The sequence below is a fragment of the Vulpes vulpes genome, chromosome 8 (genome assembly GCF_048418805.1).
Source record: "Vulpes vulpes isolate BD-2025 chromosome 8, VulVul3, whole genome shotgun sequence".
Classification (NCBI taxonomy): Eukaryota; Metazoa; Chordata; class Mammalia; order Carnivora; family Canidae; genus Vulpes; species Vulpes vulpes.
In genome coordinates, this window is record NC_132787.1 from 25,163,175 (window position 1) to 25,171,757 (window position 8,583).

The 8,583-nt window shown below is 42.3% G+C and overlaps 1 pseudogene; it reads left to right on the forward strand.

Moving 5' to 3' along the window:
- Window positions 1-4,254: 4,254 nt before the first annotated feature.
- Window positions 4,255-6,009, forward strand: LOC112917468 (cationic amino acid transporter 3 pseudogene; annotated as a pseudogene).
- The last annotated feature ends 2,574 nt before the right edge of the window (window positions 6,010-8,583 follow it).

Consider the following 8,583-nt stretch of genomic DNA (forward strand, 5'->3'; position numbering starts at 1 on the left):
GCAACGAGAAACAATTCTTTATCACCTGGTATGGCTCATACCTGCCATGAATGATGTGTGGTTAATGTGTTTTCACAGTTAGTTTTCTCTCCACACTTTTCATTTTGATTGCCTTATGCAAGGAAGGTGATATCATTAATGTCTTTATCTGATCCAGGTTTATAAAGGCTTCCTGTCAATGTCAAGTAGATAAGAATTCTGGATTATGAGCTTTTTCAGATTTCTCTTCTCAGTATAGTCATTTGGTTAACAAATACTGAATGAGCACCTACCTCACAGTCTGATGGAAGAGACAAGCAACTGGCGTAGAATTCAGATACATTAGAATAAATGGCACATGGGGGAAGCAAGGTGCTCTGAGAGCACATAGGAAGGCAGCATAAGGGTCAGGGAAGGCATCCCGGGAAGCACTTTTGAACTGGGAACCCAAAGAGAAGTAGGATATAGGAATATGAAGGGGCCAAGAGCGCAGTAGAGGCAAGGGAACAGGGTGAGCCATGAATTTTGCAGCCAGAGCAGAAACTGGGCAGGAGATGAGGCTGGCAGAATGAGCACAGGACAGAATATGAAGGAAAGAAGGACTATGAAAGAGGGCAGTGGGAACCATGGAAGCATCTGAATCCTGGGGATGAGCAGGGTATACCTCAGTTACATTTATAGTGTAGAAAGTTTCCATGAGTTAAGAAATGACCCTCCCGGGATCCCTGGGTGGCTCAGCAGTTTGGCACCTGCCTTTGGCCCAGGGCACGATCCTGGGGTCCCGGGATCGAGTCCCGCATCGGGCTCCAGGCATGAAGCCTGCTTCTCCCTCTGCCTGTGTCTCTGCTTTCTCTCTCTCTGTGTGTGTCTATCATGAATAAATAGATTTTAAAAAATCTTTAAAAAATAAAAAAAGAAATGACCCTCCCTTGGTGGGAATGCAAACTGGTATAGCCACTCTGGAAAACAGTCTGGAGGATCCTCAAAAGGTCAAAAATAGCTATCCTACAACCCAGCATTTGCATTATAAGGTATTTGCCCAAGGAATATAAATTTAGTGATTCATAGGGGGTGCGTGTACCCCAATGTTTATAGAAGCAATGTCCACAATAGCTAAAATATATAAAGAACTGAGATGTCCTTTGACAGATGAATGGATAAAGAAGATGTGGTATATATATATATAGTCAGCCATCAAATAGAATGAAATTTGACCACTTGAAATTATGTGGATAAAATTAGAGTGTATTATGCTAAGTCAAATAAGTTAGAGAAAGACACCATATGATTTCTCTCATTGTGGAATTTAAGAAACAAAACAGATGACCTAAGGGAATGTAAAACAGAGAGATAAGCAAACCATAAGAGACTCTTAACTATAGGAAACAAACTCAGTGTTGCTGATTAGGTGGGGAGTGGAGGGATGAGGTAACTGAGTGATGGGCATTAAGGAGGGCACTTGTTATAATGAGCACTGGGTGTCCTATACAACTGATGAGTCACTAAATTCTATCCCTGAAGCTAATAATACACTATATGTTAACTACATTGAATTAAAAAAAAAAAAAAAAGAATCGACTCTCCCTATCTACCTCACTGCTTGTTGTTAAATACCCACCATTTGCTTCAACGTGGATGGAACTGGAGGGTATTATGCTGATTGAAGTAAGTCAATCGGAGAAGACAAACATTATATGGTCTTATTCATTTGGGGAATATAAAAATTAGTGAAAGGGAATAAAGGGAAAGGAGAGACAATGAGTGAAAATATCAGTGAGGGTGACAAACCACGAGAGACACCTAACTCTGGGAAATTAACAACAGGTAGTGAAAAGGGAGGTGGGGGCAGCTCTGGGTGGCTCAGTGGTTTAGCACAGCCTTCAGCCCAGAGCCTTATCCTGGAGTCCCGGGATCGAGACTGCCTTAATGGAGCCTGCATCTCCCTCTGCCTATGTCTCTGCCTCATTCTCTCTCTCTCTCTCTCTCTCTCTCTCTCTCTTTCTGTATCTCATGAATAAATAAATAAAATCTTAAAAAAAAAGGAAAAGGAGGTGGGCGGGGGGTTGGGGTGACTGGGTGATGGGCACTGAGGGTGGCACTTGGTGGAATGAGCACTGAGTTTTATGCTAAATGTTGGCAAATTGAACTCCAATAAAAAAATTAAAATAAAACATAACATTGAAACAGGTGAATGGCAAATCCGAGATAGATTTCTAGGTAGATGGCCTAGCTATCCATAATCCAAAGGTTCCTTTTGATCATCTATAGCGAAGACTTTTCAATTTGACTTGATCTTTCTGTCTTTCAATACCTCTGGCAACATTCCTAAAGTTCTCTCTTAACCAAAGCTTGAGTAGGGAGGAGGGTGGGGGCCACGTGACTTCATTCTCTTCTCCACTACTCATTTCCAGGCCATTGCTGTGAATTCTATATCCAAAGCCTTGCTTCTCTTGAGGAGGGGACCATTTGAATAGCAGCAGAGGAGGGGGAAAGAAGAACCACATGTGGTGTTCCTTCATTAAAATATTTTGCATCTTCAGACAATGGTTTGTGGGAGTTAAAAAATAACTCCTTATGAAAAACTCATAGGGAGTTACAAGTGAGGGTTTATTTTTTTTAAAAGACTTTATTTATTTATTCATAGACACAGAGAGAGAGGCAGAGACACAGGCAGAGGGAGATGCAAGCTCCACACAGGGAGCCCGATGTGGGACTCGATTCCAGGTCTCCAGAATCACACCCTGGGCTGCAGGCGGCGCCAAACCGCTGTGCCACCGGTGCTGCCCACAAGTGAGGGTTTAAATACAAGCTCAAAGCACAGACCTTGGTCTCCAGGTTCATGGAATCTGACATTACAGATATTGCAGGTGTGTACAGAGCACAGTGTTGCCAGTGAGGAAACTGTCTGCAGAAGTGAGCTCACCTTCTCTCCTGGAGCCCAGAGAGGGAGAAGACAGAAGGAATTGTTTAGGTTGTGAGCTACTGAGCTAGGTGACATTTTTTTCTCCCTGCCCATCACATTCTCATAACTGTGGACACAAAGACTGTAGTGAATTTTGCCTGGATACTTTGGGTGAGGTGTACTGATTGTCAGAATTCCCAAAACCACCTTCCTGGCTCCTCTCCCTTCTCAATTCTGGACATGGGGTGGCTGCTGCCCCCATTTCTCTAGCATTTCTTTCCCAGGCAGCCTGGTCCTCTCCTTCTTGCAGGTGGTTATGAAGACCCTGCCCCTTCCTCCTCCCCCCTCTCTGCTCACAGCACCTCGGCGGGACTAGGTAGGGAAAGGGAGGGGTGGACTATACACTCTTGGCCATCAGTAGAGCTGAATGGATGAGGCAGAATGAGGGCTAGGGGGCCAAAGTGCCATCTGATCTTGGCTAGGTGATGTAGGGGCTAAGGATTTTAAGGCTGGAGGACCAATATTTGTATATTAACAACAGATGATTTTTAAAAATGGGTCTGCAATTACAGTGAGGCCCACTAATCCATGAATTAATGTTTCATAACTCATGCTCAAGCACAGCGCACACACCCCACATGTGAATTATTGCACAATACATTCATACCCCGCTGTGTCTTACAGCTTACTTGGTACATGAAGCTAGAGGTGTCAGACATACCCAAATTGGAATAAGTTATGTAGTATGTAAAAGAGCAGAATATTAGGGGGTGCCTGAGTGGCTTAGTTAGTTAAAAGGCTGCGTTGGGCTCAGGTCATGGTCTCAGGGGCCTGGGATTGAGCCCTACTTGGAGCTTCTTGCTCAGCAGGGAGTCTACTTCTGCCTCTCCCTCTACCCCTGCCCCCCTTTTGTGTATGTGTGTGTGTGTGTGCACGTGCATGCACACGTGCATATGAGTGCCCTCTCTCTCTCTTCAAATAAATAAATAAAATCTTTTTTTTTAAAAAAAGCAGAATGTTGGAGATATTTGGTACTTTTTTCTGTAGGGAAAGCAGGGTTGATTTGTCTATGGTGTCCTTTAGAGTCAGTTTCTGTGATATTTGGGCTGCGACAGGTTACATGGGACTTCTGAGCTGTGGTTGGTTGGTTTAGCACCATTGTTCAGTAAATATTTACCGTTTACTTAGGCATTATGGAATGACAGCACGTACCAGATGAAATACGAAGCAGCATCTTTGAAGCCTGAGCAAAGGAACTCAGCAGCCCCAACCCATTTCAGCTTAACTCAGCCTCTCTGAATCAGATCACAGACTCTCTCCACTCTGGGCTTGCTACAGCGCTGATCATCGAATCCTCTTCCATTCCAGCCGGAATGCTGTGTCAGGCACTTCGCAGATTTGGTCAAAAGCTGGTACGCAGACGTACATTGAAGCAAGATGTGACCCAGACCAGATATTTGAACACATTGGATTTAGTGACCCTGGGTGTGGGCCGCACAGTGGGTATAGGTGTATATGTCCTGGCTGGGGAGGTGATCAGTAATCAAGCAGGACCTTCGACTGTGATCTGCTTTTTGGTGGCTGGCCTAGCCTCATTGTTGGCTGGGCTGTGCTATGCAGAGTTGAGTATCCGGATTCCTCATGCTGACTCTGCATATGTCTATACCTATGTCACTGTAGGTGAACTTGGTGCTTTTGTCACTGGCTGGAACCTCCTCCTCTTCCTTGTTGCTGATGCAGCTGTGTTGGCTTGGGTGTGGATGTTAATTTTTGACAACCTGCGTGGGGACCAGATATCTGAGGCCCTGACTGAGAACATTTCATCATATGTTTCCCGTGTCTTTGCAAAATCTCTAGGCTTCTTTGTTATGGGTTTTGTGTTCTTCCTCATTGAACTCCGGAGTCTGTGGATTTATGGGTTTTCCCAGATTTCCAAATGGTTCACATTGGTTAAAGTTTTCTTTCTCAGTTTTGTCATCATCTCTGGCATCATTAAGGGAGATCTGCGCAACTGGAAGCTCACAGAAGAGGACTACATGAAGGCTGGACTCAATGACACCTCTAATTTGAGCCCTCTGGGCTCTGGAGGATTCATGCCTTTTGGCTTCCAGGGGATTTTCCGTGGCGCAGCTACCTGCTTCTATGCTTTTGTTGGTTTTGACAACATTGTGAGCAGAGGTAAAGTAGCCCAGAATCCCCAGCATTCTATCCCCATGGGCATTGTGATTTCACTGTTCATCAGCTCTTTGTTGTATTTTGGTATCTCTGTAGCACTTACACTCATGGTGCCTTACTACAAGCTTCGACCTGGTAGCCCCTTGCCTGAGGTATTTCTCCATATTGGCTGGGTCCCTGCCTTCTATGTTGTAACTTTTGGATTTTTCTGTATTCTTTCTGCACGCATCTTAGACTTTACACTCCCCATATATAGTCATATAAGGATGATGGCAGACGATGGCCTCCTATTCTATGCCCTTGCCAGGGCCTATTTTGGCATGTTCACCCAGGTTGTGGTCATCATGATCATTTGCGTTATTGCAGCAGTCGTGACATTCTTCTTTGGACTCACTTATATTGTGGACCTCTGTGCAGTTGGGTCCCTGATACCTCACTCTCTTGTTGCTATTTGTGTCCTCATCCTCAGGTATCAGCCTGAGAGGAAGAATGAGGAAAACGAAGCACAGGTACTGGAGGAGAATGGACCTATGGCAGAGAAGCTGACTCTATCTGGACTATTTTTTCCGAACAGCTCCACCCCCACTCCACTCTCTGGCCAGGTTGTCTCTGTTTGCTCCTTACTGCTTGTTCTGCTGCTGACTCTGCTTTGCCTGGTGTTCACTCAGTGGCCAGGTTTGCTTTCTGGAGACCCAGTGTGGATCACAGTTGTTGTGCTCCTCCTGGTACTCATCACTGGGATCACTGGGGTCATCTGGAGACAGCCACAGAGCAACACTGCCCTTCACTTTAAGGTACCTGGTCTGCCTCTCTTCCCACTCTTGAGCATCTTTCTGAATTTTTACCTAATGATGCAGCTGACAGCTGGCACCTGGGCCCTATTTGGTGCCTGGATGCTGATTGGGTTTGCTATCTACTTTGGCTATGGGATCCAGCACAGCCTGGTCACTTAACCCCACTGAAGTTAGGGCATGAACATTAGACTTGAACTCAGCAGTGCCAGTACATATTTGGTTTGATATCATCACACTTAAATGCAGTATCATCCTCCTGCACATAAAATGGAGAGTCCTCTTGAGCACATGGAAAGTTCGGCCTCCCATGGGATTTGGTGAGGGAGGACACTAATACAGCTCCGTATTGTGGAGTAAAGGATGTGTCTTTTGCTTTCTCCTCTTTTTTATTAAATAACTTTTCTACTTTTCAGTTGTGTCTGTATCTGCTTACTAGGTTTAAAACAATAATTATTAAAGGAAACTAGAAAATGTGTTTTTGTTTTCTTTGAGTAAATATCCAGTCGTCGAAATACTAAACCATATGGTAATTCTATTTCTAATTTTTTTAGGCACCTGAACACAGTTTTCTGTAGTGGCTACATCAATTTACATTCATACCAACAGTGCATGATGGTTCCTTTCTTTCTATGTCCTAGCCAAGACTTGTTATTTCTTGTCTTTTTAATTTTAGCCATTCTGAGAAGTGTAAAGTGATACTTCATTGTATTTTTAATTTGCATTTCCTTGATGAGTAGTGATGCTGAGTATCTTTTCATGTACCTGTGGGCCCCTGCCCATTTTTTAAATGGAATTTTTTTTGAGGTTGAGTTGTATAAGTTCTTCATATAGTTTGGATATTAAGCACTTATTAGATATATCTTTCACAAATATCTTTTCCAATTTAGTAGGTAACCTTTTGCATTTGTTGTAGGTTTCCTTTACTATTCAAAAGCTTCTTATTTACATGAATTTGGAAAGCTATATGCACACATAGGGCTATTTTAGCATTATATACAAGAGCCAGGATTGGAAGCAACCCATGTGTCCACAAATAGATGAATGGATAAAGAAGATGTGTTATGTGTAGATAATGTAATATTAATCAGCCATTGAAAAGAAAAATCTTGCCATTTATAACAACATGGGTAGACCTAAAGGGAATAATGTTAAGTGAAACATCTCAATTAAAGGGAGACAAATACCATATGATTTCACTCATATGCAGAGTTCAGGAAATAAAACAAATGAACAAACAAAGGGGGGAAACCCACTTCAGACTCTTAAATACAAGGAACAAATTGATGTTTGCCAAAGGGGAGGTGGGTGGGCCAATAAGGTAAAATAGATAAAAGGAATTAAATTTCCACTTACCTTGATGAAATCCTGAGAAATGTATGGAAATGTTGAATCATTATATTGTACACTTGAGAGTAATATAACAACACTGTATATTAGTTATACTTTAATTTGCTTCTATCAGCAAAATGGTGAAAGAGTAGTTAGTGGTCCTCATTTCATCTGGTCCCTTTAATTTAGTTGGGTAACTATCAAATCATCCTGAACATCTATGAATTCAATCTGAGATGTAAGAAAAGAAAGGCTGGAAATGTACAAATAGAAAAGTGACCACTTTTTGCAAGGTGGGAGTGCAGAGAAGAGAAACAGAGGGGATATACCAGAAGATAAATGGTGGGGGAAAGGAGCCTCTGTGAATCAGCTACCAAAAAGTGATATATAGCCCTGGAGCTCAAAATTCGGACCTTTAGAGCTTTGCTCCAGAAAAGGACTTCTCTGCCTGAAAGGTGCTCAGGGGAATTGGGGTAGAATCCCAGGTGGGACAATGTGGTTCAAGATCCCCAGAGGCACTGAAAGAACAGGGACTCCAGAGCGACAAAGTTCCCAAGCATTTAGCCAGGAAATTGGTTTAGTTCAGAAGCCCAAGAGGGGGCTTTCAGCCCCGGTTGCCATTAACCACCAACTGTGACCCAAATGGATGACAGTTCTCTGTGTTGGGACCCTGCAAAGGACTGGAATACATATTTGTATATGTATGTTTATTTATTTATTTATTTATTTGTTTGTTTGTTTGTTTATTTATTTATTTATTTTATTTATTTATTTACTTTCTTAATACTTTTAGAATTTAGTATCTTCTAGAAATAAACCAAAATATACAAATGCATTCATGACCAAGTGGATCACCCTGTTTTGTCCACTCTGTGAGATTATATTCCCCCTTTTTTTCTTTCTCTTTTTCTTTTCTTTGTCTGTTTCTTTGACTTTTTCTTTTCCTTTCTGGTTTTTGACCTCTTCAGATTTGTCTACTCTGTGTTTTGCTTGAGTCATGGTTGATATTTTTGATTCAGTTCCCTTGTTCTTCCATTATTCACTGGACAAATGACTAGAAGGAGGTTCACAACAAAAGAATGAATCAAGGTAATACTCTGTGACAGATCTAATGGATATGGATTTAAGTAAAATGTCAGACATGGAGTTCAGAATAACAATTGTGAAGTTACTAGCTGGGCTTGAAAAAAGCATAGAAGACTTCAGATAATCTGTTAGATTAATCTCTTCAGAAATAAGATCTAATCAGGCCATAATTAAAAATATTCTGAGATGCAGGCTATATTGGATGCTTTAAAAGACAGAGTAAATGAGGCAGAAGAGAGAATAAGTGACATAGAAGACAAATTAATGGAAAGGAAGGAAGCGGGGATCCCTGGGTGGCACAGCAGTTTAGCGCCTGCC